Consider the following 16,797-nt stretch of genomic DNA (forward strand, 5'->3'; position numbering starts at 1 on the left):
GCTGAATACAATGGAGGCGCTGATAGCTGCCTCTGTTTGCACTGGCACTGCTGGGAACAGGACAGATAACACACACGTACACACAGTCGTGTTGTGAAGTCAGTCCATGTAAGCGTGCTCACAACGGAAAGCACCTTAAACAAGAGGCTTATGTCTGTGTGTAAGCACATCATCAGTTTCGGGCAGACAAACACACATTTTAGATTTCCTCATCCCTGAACCTCCCTTCTAATCGCTGCTGTCTGTACCTTCACACACACACAGTACCCAGCACCTTCACACACACACACAGTACCCAGCTCCCACCACCACACCCCCATTTCATCCACCCTGCTGTGATTTACCGGCCCCTCCGGCCCCTCCCCACACCTCAGCGGCACATTAAGAGCATTTAAAGCGTGTCCGTTACTAAACAGGCCTCTTTATGGAAGCCGGTGCACACCTCTGAAGCCCATTATGTCGGCATCAAAGTGGAATAACGGTGACTAATGAGCGATGGATATCATGAGAGACTGTTAAATCTCTATTGGCTAGTATAGGGAGTGTGTGAGTATATGCGCGGTGGGGGCAAATTGTGGGCGTTTAGTTTAGCCCGAAACACATTTTCTCATATACGTGCCACAAGTCTGTTTACTCGACTCGAGAGAGTACAGAGTACAAATACTTTTGAATAGGCTGTCAGATAAGCTGTAGCAGTACATATTTGGTGACAAATAACTTTCCGCACGTTTACTGAAGAATGTTCATATTGGAAATCGAAGTCGTGTGTTGGAAACTGATATTTAGGAACTGTTTAATCAATTTTTGCCATCATTTATTGAGCTAGGCAGGCCTCTGACATCAGAAAAATCTCATGACACATCAACAAACCAAAATGTCAAAATGTAAATCTTTTTTTCAATAAATACCTTTTGTTTTCAATTTCCTGCTTATGCTCCTTCTTATGTATTTCTTCGCGAGGGTTTTAAGGTTTTTCCCTGCCCCTTCTGTGAGCTATGTTCAGTGGGTGCCGTTGTGCATTTGTGATATTCTCTGTGACTCATTTGTGAAGCCCTTGGAGGCTCAGTTGTGATTAAAGTCTGTATAAATAAATTTGACTTGACTTGAATCAACCCAGGTATAAACAGAGTCGATACTCAGATACTCATATGGTATCTTTTCCAAAGAGTTAGTATCGATCCTTTACATTTATTTATTTGTTTTGGTTTCTCACGGTTTCTCTCACAATCCCTTTTTATAGCATGCACATGGGACACACTTTCTGAACCATTGCTGACATGCCATGTTATAGCTGCATTTATTTGAAACAGTATTTTTTGTACAATTTTGGAGCATGGTTTTTACCTATTTCTTAATTCCAGTTTCATGTATACCCATTCTTTTTTTTTTTGGGGGGGGGGTATGGTCTTTTTCTATTTTTATTTATTTATTCATGCTAATTGTAAAACTTTAATAAAAGGATGGCCTGGTTAAGAATTCCATATGCATTTAATTGAAAAAATGTGTCAACAAGACCATTTACAATATTTTCTTCATATTGATGGATACCAAAATTTCAAGTATAGCGCAACTTAAGTAAGGAATTAAAATTTCCCCGGACAAAACTCCGTCAATTTTAGAATAAGTCATTTGATTTTTAATGAAGTACATTTTCTTTGAAGACATGTTCATGTAAATGTATTTTTAATGGGCTCCATCCAAATGGAGTTGTGTCTGAAGTGCCTGCCCATCCATCACATATGAAACTTTAGCCACATAATTCTTTTATCCGCCTATTTATGAAAATGTGTCTGTGAGCGAGCCATTATGCATTGCGAGTTTGCTGTTAAGTAATTGTTATTAAATTAGCCAAGCGTGCTTTTGCAAAAAGGTTTTTCATTTCCTGTCTGGAAATCATATTCTCGCCATTTTGTTTGTTTTTGTGTTGCATTGTTTTGATTAGATTTTGTTTTGATTCATGTCAAGCCGGCTGCACACTGTAGCAATCGGAGTGAAAAGCAAGCTGAGTAAAAATTTACTTGAGACCATTTTACCAGAGGTTGGCGCCTCGGTCAAGTTTGTTGTCCTGGCGGTGGTCACGTTTGGGCGCTTTGCATTTATGAGCTAGGCTAATCTTGAGCTTCTGCATTGGTGGGTAAGCTCCTTCTTTCAAATGCATGTCGCTCTACCTTCATCAGCGCCGGCATCATGGTGTTTTTTTAAGTTAAATTTAGCATGAATCATAATGACAACCCTCACATGTGCTTGCCAATCACATCTGTAGTACGATCGTTTACCTGCCTGTGCTCGAATGAAACCACCTGAGAGTTCATTTGCGAGTGTGAGTCTTGGCTCTGTGCTGCAATGTTGACTAGACAAGATGGAGGTGCTGGCCATAATCCCATAATGGCAGCTATTCAATGACAAGGGAAGCCGTGTAATCCTCTTTAAAATGCAGTGTTAGTTGTCCTTACGCCACACACTTTCCCTAATAATCCCATCCAGGTCCACGCTCACACACCCAAAACGCATCCAATACAATTCAGAAGAACGCATTTTAACCTTCTGGGCACAGTCAATTTCCATAGAGCCAATTCAAATTGCCCAATCTAACAGGATAGTAGGACCTCAGACCTTTTCACACAGTGTCACGCACAAGACAAATTGCGTAAGGTCGTAAGCCGCTCACGTGTACACACCTGTGGAGAAAGGAGAAGACAGTCTCTTGTTGACATAAAAGATATGATCCATCCGTTTTCTGCGTTATGGATTTTCAGGGACAAGTAAAGACGCCAATGCTTGACATAACCACTGAGCGCCTTGTTAAATGCACACATGCTGCGCTCCTGTCTGCTCGTCTGGCCTGCCTATTAAACGTGCCACTTTTCCCGTGTAAGTGGTTGAGGGGGTCTCAACCGATCGAGAGGGACAAACCGGCTCCGGCGACATTATTAAAGAGATGTCCGCCGCTGAGCTTGTTAGATTCTCGAGCATGCTGCTGGACTTTGGACAAACTTGACATTAACTTTTGGGTCATCATATTCTCTGTGCATCTCAGGCATCAGGAATTGGCCCCAATGGGATGCCAAATATGAGATCATATTTTCATGTAGCTCTACAGCACACACTATTGACACTTTTCAACTGTCCTGCACGGGTGGGGTTTGCGGGAACATTCGCAAAATGTGTGCGTAAGTCAGAACATGCTTTACTTCCCTAATGCCCTATGCTAATATAGCACACTTTTCCAATTTAGCTGCAGTTTAGCCATGTTGCCTTCTTGGAAGTCAGATGAATGGGAGCAAACTGTCACATAACACCTAAACCAACAACAGGAGAGCGATGCTTTTCAAATTGGGATATGTGGAGTCACTTCAGGGGGTACGTAAGACTTTTCAAAATAGGAGTAAAGTAATTGGGACATGGGACTATTTATTACTACGTTGTGACTATTTTGCAAAACGTTGAATACCTTTACTTCAGTGTTTGTCTGCCTTTTTCCAACAATAAAAATGTGTGCAAGTTCTTCTGAATTAAAACTGAGTTACCACACTTGGGTAATTCACATTGATGGCTCTCAAATGGGGGTGCACGAAGGCACTTCAAGGGGTTACATGAGATTTTAACATAAGAGTAGCTGACTAATATTTTGTACCGCAGGAACAGTACATTGTTATTTTCAAACTAAGAGCAAATTAAATGAAACATGAAAGAACGAGCTGAATAGTGTTATAGTGAGTGCTTTGCAAAGCATTGTATGCTGTTATTTCAAGTGCGTTACGACTGCGATTTGTTATTAGTGACACAATTTCTCAGCAGACAAGCTAGTAATAAAACAGATCATGTTATAATGATAACATTATCATATATAATGATAATGATATATACTGTATATATATATATATATATATATATATATATACACTCTTATAAAATACGGTTCTCCTGGTTGAAGTAGCTACATGTCAGGTTGCCGCGTCGAAGCAAGCAGCCTTATCTAACAAAATACACACATACTGAAAAAAACGTCGTAAAGTTGTGTGCAAACAAGTGAAAGAACAGCAAAGTGATGAACTCCTTTTACGGCAGCGTTACGCAAATGTTTGTTAAAAGAGGCTACTGTTACTCATCAAACTGTAGTGGAACCGAGTTTGGATTGGATTTGTTTCAGGGTCATTCTGAGTCCAACATGAACCATTTTTTAGATTATGGGGCATAGCTGGCAAAAAGAAAACGAGAACTATTATTGCATGCTTTTTTGTGTAGCGGTGCATATTGTACATAAAAAGGATATACTAAATTTATTACTTCTCCATGCATTAGATTTGGACTAATTAAAATTGCTGCAATGCCGGGGGGTGCGGAAGACCTCAGGGAAAAGGATTTGTTTTTACTATGTGAAGTGTAATTGGCATCTTTTTTTTCAAGCACTTCAATGCACTTGGGTTTTTTTCTGCTTAGACAAACTTTTAAACTGTATAAAAGCTGTATAAAAACAGTTAATAGTTGTTGAAAGTTGGTTTATATTGCTTTTTCCGTTTGTCAATGTTAAAAAGGATACATTAGGTATATGAATAAACTTTATTACGTATGATCATCTTATTGTGGTCAGCGTGGCAAGTGGAGCGGCAAAATGAGCAATCAAGAGCAGCATTTAAAAAGAAAGAAATGACCAAAAAATCTCTTCTTATTCTAAGCAAAGAATTTATGATCTCTTCATAACCCCATCTGATTTATTACATATGATTTATGGCGCTGTCGTCCAGGGTGACACAAACAGATGAGAAGTCCTGTAATTGGCGAGCGAGAAAATGGCATGCATCTCAAATAAGAGAAGTGAGCAAAACCTCTTAATGATGAGCCAGTGCGGCTGTTCAATCATGATGCTGACAGCACTGGCGAATGACTGATCTTGCTTGTGTTTTTATTAATATTCTACAGTATATTCACAACACACCACGATAAATTTTAGTAGTATACCCCGAGCTATTCTAGACTATATTTGGGAAAAATGTTTTTTTTTTCCCAGATAATATTACTGTAGCTCCATTAAACTGTTTTTGTTCAATTCTATTTTTTTAGGCAATATTAGGTCATGTTGTGGGTGTGTGACAACTCATATCAAATGAACGTAATTTCACTAACAAATGTCATTTTTCCCTGAGATGAAAGAGGGGACATCTATTTTGTTTTAATTTAGTAGATCACATATGGTTAAATTGAGGCTTATAATCAATTACAGTGCAGTATTCTGTCCTGACTTGTTCCCATTACTCTGACCTTAGAGACTGTTAATTTGCTTCATTGAGTGTTGCTGTTTTTGTTAGCAATTGAGTTGAAATGAGATTAAACCACATCAACAGTGTCTGAACCTCGATAATGCCAATCTACAGCATCTATTTATGGGAGGCCTTTATTTTACTCAAATGGATTAGATAACAGGTGATGAATTGGGGTACAGATTTTATTTGAAGAAATGATGCTATTTCATTAACTCTAATAAGTCAACCATGCATAAACATACATACATAAACTTTAATACTCGCTACAACTGGCAACTAACTCAATTATGGTTCAAAGAAGAACAAATCCAAAAATGCAATCAATTTGATTTGATTTATTAAACATATAGACACAATACGATTGAAAAAAAAAATTAGAAAAAAATAATAAAAATTAGAAAATAGGCAAAATATAAACAATAGATATAGCAGTTTAGTAGTTTACATGTTCAGAAGGAGTAGGAAAAAGTTCAAGAACTTGTCGGGTCCTACCCCTTGTTTTCAATAAGTTGTTACATAAGACAGTATATAAATACTAGGTAAGTTATATAGTATATAGTAAAGTAATGTAATATGTCATGAATAAAACAAAATGATATACACCTCCTTCACAATTTTCTACAGAATATCAAGTTTTATACATGACTTACATATTTAAGTAAGACTGTTTTTTTTAACCTTTCTTTGAAGACAGTAAATGATTGTAATTTTTTCAGATCTATTCCATAATTATTCCATAAATTAACTCCTTTAACAGTGCACAATTTGACCAACCTTCTTGGTTGTTTTATACAAAACAACCCAACTTTTGCACTTGTTTTGTAGAAAACAATCCAACCTGTAAAATTGGGTCAAAAAGACCCATATAGGCCTGGTCGTTTGTTTGTTTTTTTGTTTTTTTTAAACCCATAATTGGGTTGTAAACCCAACTGTTTTCAGAGTGCAGTTACACTACCAGCGAGCACTATTGGAAGGAGACATTTATTTGTTGTCTCTGGTGATTAATTGGGCCACAAAGTCTATTTGGAACTTCCACTTTAAAGAAATACTGTGTTGGAAGCATCTCTCAGATGGACTTGAACAATCTTCCTCTCAATGAATCAAGCAACCCCAATCAAGAGGGAGAGTTAGTCCACTGACCACTCAGCCTGCCTTCAGGACAGCACAAGGGGTAGCGTGACCCCCGTTCACCCCTGACCCCCGTCCACCCTCAGCTGGTCAAACTCTAACCCTGAGACAGATGGATAACGCGCTGGCTGCTTTATCTCCTTCTGACCACACTCTCTGACCTACCGCCTTTGCTTTCACCTTTGCTTGCCCCCTTGATTGCATCGAGCCTCGGCCTCGGCATTAGCTACACCTGCCACAACGTGCGCCTGTCAATAACGTCCAGAATTCTGACAATACATTGAGGAAGCGGAAGTCTTGCTTTGCTGCGTTTCGTATAAGTTCAGCGACAGTATTTACATGAACGTAATAGAAACAGCTCATAGGATGATTCAACCTGAAAAAGGAGGAAGAAATTTCAAAAATGGATGTCACACCCTCACCATGTCATTAGTCATGTGAGATCTCCGAGCCAATCACAAGACAGGCAATTTAATAACGAAGTATTACAGAAAGTCAAAATAGTTCTTTGCGATATGTTCCATGCTCGTCTCGCAAACACCACAAGTCAGAAAACGGGTGAGCCGTGATTGGTCGTTACCTGAGATCCTAAGATTCCAGATTCAAGAGTTTTATTGTCAAATGCATCGTAATACTACACAATGAAATTTTTATTCTGTTCACTCCCCTGAGCAGACTACATTCCATAATCGAGCAAATAATAAAGTAGGCAAGAAAACAACAAGAAAAACTGTAATATTAAAGCAAAAAGACCAGTAATAATTAATCATTGATAAATTTATAGTCTTACATTCTGACCATATTATGAAGTAGACGGAGTGAAATTGTATACATATGAGGATGATAAGGTAAAATTAAATAAAATAATTGAATAACTGTGGCATGATTTTCAGTGAAAAAAAAGCCATCCCTGAGATGGAATAAAAGTGTGGCTTTTGCTGCTTAATTCATATTCCACAAATGCAATATTAAGCAGATAATTATATCATATTATTCATATTAGTGGGTGGGTGTTCGACTGGGCTTCCCTTTTAAGCGTCATGGGAAAATATTGAATTGAGGTTTTCAATCAATACTTTAATATTTGTAAATATAACAAAAAATTCAAGCTAATTTAAATTTAAAAATCAAAAGAATAAAAAATGGCTATGTATTTATTGACCTTTGAAGTAGAATGCTATATTCTACGCAAAAAAAAAATCAAATAAACCAATTTTGGGTCAAAAAAGGACAGACTTTCTGGGTTTCTCGGTTTTAGCAAAACAACATTTCTTGGGGTTTGATTTACACTAAACAACACAGGGATCAAATTGGGACTCAAATGTTGCTTTGGTTCTATTCTGATAGCGAAATTTGGTTATTAATGACCAAATTGTTTTTGTAATTAAATGTTTTGTTTGAAAGATTTGCAATTGCTCTTTTCAGGAAATGTTGTGTATCAAGTGTGGTATTGGCACTTGGTGTTGGTATCGGTGACTTCTCAAGAGTTAAGTACTGATATTTGTATAGTCAAAAACATTTCTAATAAAAAGTTAACTTTTATTTGAGTAAGAAATGTATCATGGCCCTCAACTGATTGTACAGTGATGTGACAAATGACACGTTGCCTTCTTTCCCTATTTAGAGACCATTTCAGGCCTAAATGTTAATTTTGGGGGACTGGATTTATAACTATTCTTCTGAGAGGTATTTGAACCACTACTATTTACTTGACACATTAAGTGAGTGTGTGGATTGAATTTTAATTGATTTCCATATTAATATTTTTAAACTAGGGTTGATTGCTCAAGAAAATTATTCTATATTTTCGTTCATGTCTATCCATGACAGTGCCAGTAAGATGCAATGCATGGCAAAGTGCTCTAAATATCCATTTCAAAAAGGCAGGATTTTGACTCGTAACAATCCTTGCACACAAATGAATATTTTGTGCTGTGTAAATAGCAGCATTGCTTGTTTATACACGTGCATAGTAGCGTTGCAGCAGCCTCTACATTCAAAAGGGGGGCTGACGCTGCAAGGCGGATCGAACCTTTCGATTGATACTGAAACAATTTGCATATAGTGATTCTCTTTGAGCGCGGCGCGGATCCATAACGAGAGCGGCCGGCTATTCAAATGCAAGCACGCCCGGAGAGAAGGACCAGACGCCGGGCCAGCGAAACCTCAACATGTTTGATTCTGGTTTTGCGTCTTTTGGATCTTTTTTTTTAAATGACTGCAAAGCAGAGGATGCTGATCGTTTTACCCCGTGACGGGATGGCTGCGACACGGACGGGGGACTAAAAACTCACTGGAGGTGGAATGAGGAAAGGGTGGTGATAAAATGATGATTTTCTTGTTGTTTTCTGATAGATGACGTGCTGCACGGAGGGCTGCGTGACACACTATGCGGTAAATTCGGGGTTTTGTACGTGTGTCTGTGTGTGTGTGTGCGTGAGTGTGTGTGTGAGAATGTGTAATGTGCGTGTGCGGGTGGGCTCCTGTGATGCGTTTACGTGTCATATCGAAAGCACTTGAAAGGGAAAAAACAAGACTGCTGCCTTGTATCCATCCGCATGTGAACTTGAACGCAGCACAGCCCGATGAGTATAAGTTAGTGCCGCACTGCATTCATCCACGCCCTTTAAACTTTTTTTGGGGTGGGAAGTGAAACATTCGCTTCATTTAGTGCTATTTTCGATGACGCTGTGGATGCTTTTCTAACGAAATATTTATGTATGTGTTCATAAGGCAGCCAGTTTGGAGAAACACGTATGGGCTAAATATTAGGGGCACACAATGATAACAGTTGTTAACCAAAAGAATAATATTTTTAACAATGATTTGTGTCGGTATTCATTCTTTTTTTTCATTGGAGGCCACTTCATTAGGTACACTGCGAGATCTGTTACTGTAAATGCTTCAGCATGATTTTGCATTTCGCCCAATTATCGATTGATTTTTCTGCAAGACATAGCGTGCGATAATCAGTGGTCGATGTTGCAGCCACAATAAAAAAAACATAAAAATGACGTTTCTTTTTTCATTTGAAGCTCTGTCCAATATCGATTTTTTTTTTTGTTCTATTTCCGTGAATTGGATAGAAATATGAAAAAATCGTGAGTTACATTGCATATACCCAAATTCAAGCACTCATAAAACACAAATATTAGGGGGGAAAAGGTATTGGAACGTATTTATTTCTGCTCGGTTTCATATATGAACGTTTTGGTTATTTGTTATTGTTAAGTAACACCTGTTCAGACAGGCCCCATATTGCAAAATGAATACCTCAGAAGCGAGATAAAACAAAGCAGAATTTTGTTTGTAGGATCCCGGGTGTACCTAATGAAGTGTCCAGTGGCTGTACAAGTCAGTGAATGCTGTTATGCAGAATGTAAAATGCCTTTATCGTAATTGTGTGTAACATTGCAGGTGTACAACGAAATTGGGAATTTTCAGTGCTAAGAGTTCTAAAGAGTTACCGTTTTAGACCTAATTATAATGTAATCTTTTAGAGCCCTTTTTAGAGTATTTTTCATGGTTTAATTTTCAGTTCGAACCCATGATAAATTAAGCGTGTGTTTTGCTCCCATCAATAAGTTGGAATTGATCGATGGTTTGGCTATTAACAAGGCTTTTGTGGTCTAATTCGGAGTGCGTGGACCAAAAAGTTGGAGTCAATGGCAGCATGCAACGGCATATGGAGCCTCTTCATGTAAAATCAGGCCTCGTTAATTGCACATGAGAGTGCACCAATGGGAGCAAGTGACGCGGAATAACGCTGTACACGCATGAATGCAGGAGGCAGTTATAGTTGACTTTCCCGTGAGCAAGGCAGCAATTGGGCATCTGGTGGATGACTGATGGATTACAGACCATTGATACTGAATTTATTATTATTATTTTTATTATTATTATTATTATTATTATTATTATTATTATTATTATTATTATTATTATTATTATTATTATTATTATTATTATACATAGACGGTCAACATTGGGATTCCGTATAGTGCCTGCGTCTTTATGTATTTTTTAATACATTTTTAATGTATTTTTTTAAATATATTTTTTGTTTTATTTTTCTTGTTTAATGAAGTAATTTTCAATCGTATTTTCACGTTTTGTTGTATACTTATAATAAAGTACTTACTCATTCAAATTTGTTTTGGAATACAAATAGGTTTCAATTGAAAAAAAAACATTCTCTTCAAATTAAGAATTTCATCTTCTTTCTTTACCCTCATAATACAATATTTTACAAATAGGTCATCCATCATATTTATTCTGCCGTTTTTTCTGTTTACCATTTTGACCCGTTGATATTCCTCTCCTTCGGTTCATAAAATAGTGAATAGCTTAAAACATTCATCCATTGCGGATCTTTTCAATAATGTATTCGCTACAACAGCTCTGCATTATAAACAATGGTGGGCTTCTTTTTATTCTAAAAATGCAACATGTGGTTCGATGAATTAAAAAGAAGAATCTTTATTTTAGCTTTGTTTATTTATTCCACCGATTCAAAGGCCTCAGTTTGAGCCCCCTGCAGGAATTCTAAATGTATTCGGTATCGATTATGCCGTGTTATCAAGGCCTGTGCACTTCAAATATGCGGTGAAGGCCACGCAGCCTTCGCGCAATGCACTTTTTTTCACTCGAGAAATAGGGGCTTTTCATTTTGCAAACATATTTGCTTAAGGCTTTAAACGTGAAGGATTTAATCCTTAATCGTATATAAAAGACAGCTTTAATTTAATGGGCGTTTAAAGGTAAAGTGGTATTTTGTTTATGGCTTCTAAAAAGGATAATAACAAAAGGAATGGCATTTGTTTTGTAAAGGCTAATTCAGTTTTCCTTCAAATGATCACATTTGGGTTCGTTTGTTAAATTTTACCCTGGCAAATGTCATTTATTACCCCCACCTCCTTCCCTTACTGTCATTTTCATGTGCATGCGCATGCGTGCGTGTGTGTGCGTGTGTGTGTGTGTGTGTGTGGGGGGGGGGGGGGGGGGGGGGGGGTAACTATTGATCCGCACCTCTCATATTAGTCCACCTGCACGGGAATGATGAATAATCGGCGTGGAAGACGACATGCATGACTCACGCAGTCTTCTCGGTGCTGTTTTGTTTATTTTTAGGCTGAGAACTGCACATGCGCTTTACGTTCATGCTCTACTAATTGCTGTTTAATCAACTTGAGTTCATGCTGGGCGGTCCGTGTTTTTGTGCAAGAAATAACATGTTTCTTATCTTTGTCTGTATAACGGAAATGTCATGGGCACACACACAGAAACACACGCACACACACGCAGGTCCAGAATGCATATCGATCTGTATGAGAATGTGTAGATGTAAGGTCAGCCATTGGCCATTTATTATTCGATCGATTTTATCTATCTATCTATCTATCTATCTATCTATCTATCTATCTATCTATCTATCTATCTATCTATCTATCTATCTATCTATCTATCTAAAACGACTTGATAAGTGAATCAATTCAAATGATTTTTAATGGATATGGACCATCTTACTTAGAGAAGGTAAGATGCAGTGACATTTTATGTTGTTATTTTACATTAATTTAAATGAGGTTGACATGACTATAAAGTTGACAGATATTGTTTATCAGAGTGGAACATTTTGTGTCAGTCAGATTTCTGAAAAAAAAAAAATCAAAATTATTTTTATTACAACTCTAATGTACACAATGGATTATAAAACAAATAAATCATTCGATTTACAATTTCCGAACTACAAAATTGTATACACAATATTTCAAGGGCTATCTGAATTAAACAACGTCAAACACAAGTTTATGCAATGCATATAACAGTACATATAACATATATGTTGTAGTTATGATCACAGTCGCAGAGACACTTTACATAAGCTGCTGTTGGCCACAGCTCACAATCAGGCACTCACACAGATACTCGCCAATGTCACAGAGCCCTTCTTAAAGGCACATTAAAAAAAATAAAAATAAACCACTGCTTTACATACAGTAAATTAAAGACTTCATGCGTACCCTTAATCAAATAGGTTTACAGTGTGTCAAAAAGATTTTTTTTTTTTCTGTAGAAGGTGGACCTGGACTATTACCTTCACAAAAAAATGGGGCCTCATTGTTTTGGGGCACCAGGTCTCCATCAGTGATATTATCAAGCACTGCACCGAGAGTAGGTCCTTGGTTTAGGAAGGACTTTTGTTTATAAAAATCAAAGCAACCTGAAAAATATACTGGAGTGCAAATATGTCATAATCTATTTCTAGTTTGACTGTACTAAAATCTTTTTTTGTGAAACACTTCTGGAGCACACTGTAAAACACTTGTACAATGAACAAGTTTTACAGTAACTGAGCTGCATACCGTGCTTCTGTACACATCAGTGCATAAACTATTACAATATGTTCATGTATTTATCCATTTATAGAATAGGAAACCATCAGTGCATAAACATTTATGACATAGCCATTTATAAGATAGGAAACCTATATGGCTTGAGGGTCACAATTAGTCAACGAAAATGCCGTAGCTGGCCTGCTGTAAAAATACTAAAACAATTATTTTAGCAATAAATTCTGATAAAATCGGAAACAATTTTGGAATTGTTATTTTATTTGTTTTTATCAATTATTTATTTATAGAAACTGAAGTGGCCCCTGATATGTAAAATAATCCTCAGCCCAGATTGATAAAGCAAAATAGGAAACCGTCATGTTCTTCATTTATATTGTAGGGTGCCTGGACGATCAGGGAATTATATTTTTAAAGCATTTTATAGAACTGGAGTATGAACAAATAACATCTTAAATTTATGTTCCAACATTTGTGCTACTTTGCAAGATCCGAGTAAACCTTATGCAATAGTTTCCTATCATTGTCAATTGTCGCTAGGTATGTGTTGAGACATTGTGTATACCAAGTAAATCACAATACGTTCCCTGACAGCGTGTCGGCATTTCCAGTTAATTTTCAATCGGGTGTTTTTGTGCGTGTGCATGTGTGTGTCCATTCTGTGCACGCTTGGTCAGGCACACTTTTGGGGAAGGAATTGAGTCTCCTTCTGTCCAGACACACGTCACACACACGCCATTGACATTGACTTCACATCAGAGACAGTTTAACTTCTTTAACTTCTTTTTTTCCCCTCTTCTTCTTCGTTTCTTTTGTTTGACTCGTTTCAAGCGAGTGCCGTCTCCATTGTGGGGACCCCCTGACAGATGCGGGGGCCCCCTTAGCAGGTCCGGGACAGGGAAAAGTCTGAAAGGTTAATCTGTTGCCCACCCACCGGCCCCCACTCGCCTACACACCCGCAGATGTTGGCTTTAGGAGTCTTGAAGCGTCACCTTTGACATGTCCCCCCCATTCAGTGGCGAGGGGGAGTCCAGCAGGACACTGACCACTGCAAGCTGTCACCTCGCCTGCTGCCATATTAGACTAAACGGCCCCTGACATCATGTTAACAGGGGTCCGCCTTTAGAGTGAACATTTTAAAAAATTTGACTTTTTAATGGAGTATATTAAATTTTATGCTAGTTGCATACTTGTGCAAATGCGTCTTTTCTCAATTTTGTTGGGTTGTGATGGGCTATACCATTACATAAAAGTTTAAAAGTTTGGAAAAAACATCAATTGAGTAGTAATCATTATTTTATTTATTTTTTAATCCTGTATGTTAGATTGATTCTACAACATTATGAAGAAATGTTCATGGAATTATGTGTTAAATAAAGTGATCCTAATGAACCCAGAATAGGTTTGTGAGTGATACTCTCAAAACAGTTGGGCTAAAAATCCAACCCAATCAATCATGAGTCAAAAATTGACCAAGACAGTTTTTTTTTTTTTTTTGTTTGTTTTTATCAATATGATCCAACCGTCTGTGTTGTTTAACAGAAAACAACACTAATCCTGGATTGTTTATGAAGAAAAACTTCAAAACTGGGTTATTATCAACACTGTTGGGACATACTCATTTATTGGATGGATCCTTTTTTGACACATAATTGGATTATCTTTCACTCAGCTGTTTAGAAGACAGACCCTTCAGTTCAGGCATTTTTTGAAAAACTCTATAAACAGTTGGGTCAAAAAAGGACCGACACAATATTTGGAAGGTTATGACCCAAACCGCCTGGCTTATTTTGCACAAAACAAGCCCAAACTTGGGTTGTTTTGTTTTAAACAACCTCATGAATTGGTTTAAATTCTCTAAAACAACTCAAAGGGCTGGGTCAAATAAACCCAAATGTTGGTCATTTTTCAACCCATAATTGGGTTATATTTAACCCAACTGTTGTTATAGCGATGACCCTTCAAATCAGACACCTTTTGCCAAGATAAAGATTTATAGATCTACACTCTAAAAACACTTGAGTCATAAATAATCTAACAATAGTTCAAAAAATGATTGACCCAATATTTGGGTTTGTTTGACCCAACTTTCTGGCGCTCAACTCATAAAGATGGGTCAAATTGACTTAAATGTTGGGTCGGTCCTTTTTTGTCCTATACTCAAGTTGTTTTTAAGCCCAACTGTTTTGAGAGTGTAAGTAATTCCTTTGTCAGCTTTATGATGCAAATGTTGCTTTATGATCTGAAATGACTTTTTGTTCACAGTAGTGCATATCAAAATATTTTTCAAGGTGTTTCCAAATGTTTTGACTGGCACTGTAATCCTGCACCCACATCAAGTTTCTCCAAGTAAAGAGCAAACACAACAACTCATGATGTTGTTAAATGTGATAACCGCATGAATTCAGTTCATACATTTTGAAAATCACTAGTTGTAGCTTTATGCTTTGCAGTCTGGACACTGGTGTACATTTCCTGATATCTTGACATCATTTGTGAAGTTTCCATTAACAGCAGAAAAAGTTGCTAAATTCCTTCCTGCTCGCGGTTTTGAAAAAGGTAGAAGGTTATGAACAGTTGTGTAACCTTTCTCTTTTTAGTATTGAGATAGTGTTGTGCTCCTCACTGTTCTAAATGTAGCACGGTTTTGGATTTGTGGCTTGTGGTGTTTTTTGTAATATAGAGCCTTCTGCAAACATTAAAGAGCTGTTTTTTTTTTTACTTTTATATGTTTGTTCCAAGCAGAGAAATAGAAGAACGTGTGCATGCAGGATAATGGGACACTTTGAAATTTCACATCTTTGTATATTAGTTGTGAGTGCAAATATCTTGGTGTCGTTGGAATGAATGACTGATCTGACAGGACATACTCTAAGATGACACACACATTCCCTTTATGCCAGAAGAAGTCGCCCGGTCAGGCAATTTAAATAACGCTCTGAATATATCAAGGTTCAGATTTGATTTGTTTAAGTAACTGTACATTCTGTAGAAACCAGTAAATTGAACTATCTGAACAACATAATTGAACCAAAATAAAGAATTAAAGAACATTACTGTAGGTTGTGAGTTTTTGTTTCTAATGCTTTCTTTATTATTAAAATATGCATTCCAATAAAGGGCCTGCAAATGGTTAACTGGGTCTACTTTGAACACCCTGCAAAAGAGGCTTTATTGTGCACAAATGGCATTTTAAAACCTTTTCCGAATCAGTGTGACATATATAAACAAACGCGCACACACACGCGCGCACACAGTGCTCGGCTTGGTTCGTTAAGCCCTGTACATGAACAATAGACACATCTGCTCATCGTTTTCTATCAAAGAGGAAGGTGCCGCAGACCAGTGTCCCTCAATTGCTTTAAACCGCCAGATTCTTAGCAAACAGGCGTTGGGAGTGGGGTGGGGGTCGTCCAGGACTGGGGGCTGCTGCACTAATGACCAAATGCTTGTGAACTTCAGATTTGACCGTGAATTCACGAAATGACGTGTATCAGTTGTTTGCTTGTGCCAATAAGTTACTGCAGTCCTTATTAGCCTACTTCAAGGATTAGAGATAAATATTTAAACATGTTTCCCCATAAAAGAGGACTACATTTTTTTGCAGTCTTTGTAATTCCGATTAAATAAGTACCTCTCATTTAGCAATACATAAGTAAAGCAATGTAAAATCGAAAATACCGCCTGACTTCTTTAAATAGTGTTTGTGACGTCGGCGCCGAGGGGCGTGGCACTGAAAGGTGGGAAGAGAGAGAGAGCGAGAGAGAAAGAGAGAGAGAGAGAGCGAGAGAGAGAGAGAGAGAGAGAGAGAGAGAGAGAGAGAGAGAGAGAGAGAGGGAAAGGAAGAGAAAGGGAGGGGCGAGAGAGAGAAGTGCGCATGTGCATGCGCTGCAGCGGTCGACCCACACAAACAGGGAGAGAGAGAGAGAGAGATGGCGCGGCACCCGACCGGAGCGCAAGGACAGCTGGCTGGCGGTGGGGGGGCTTGATTCACAAAGGAAAGAAATAATGCTACAAAATTGAAAAGATATGCGTTTATGAATGGAGAAAACGTG

This window comes from Hippichthys cyanospilos, chromosome 4, assembly GCF_059441005.1.
Source record: "Hippichthys cyanospilos isolate Australia breed blue-spotted pipefish chromosome 4, RoL_Hcya_1.0, whole genome shotgun sequence".
Taxonomy (NCBI): Eukaryota; Metazoa; Chordata; class Actinopteri; order Syngnathiformes; family Syngnathidae; genus Hippichthys; species Hippichthys cyanospilos.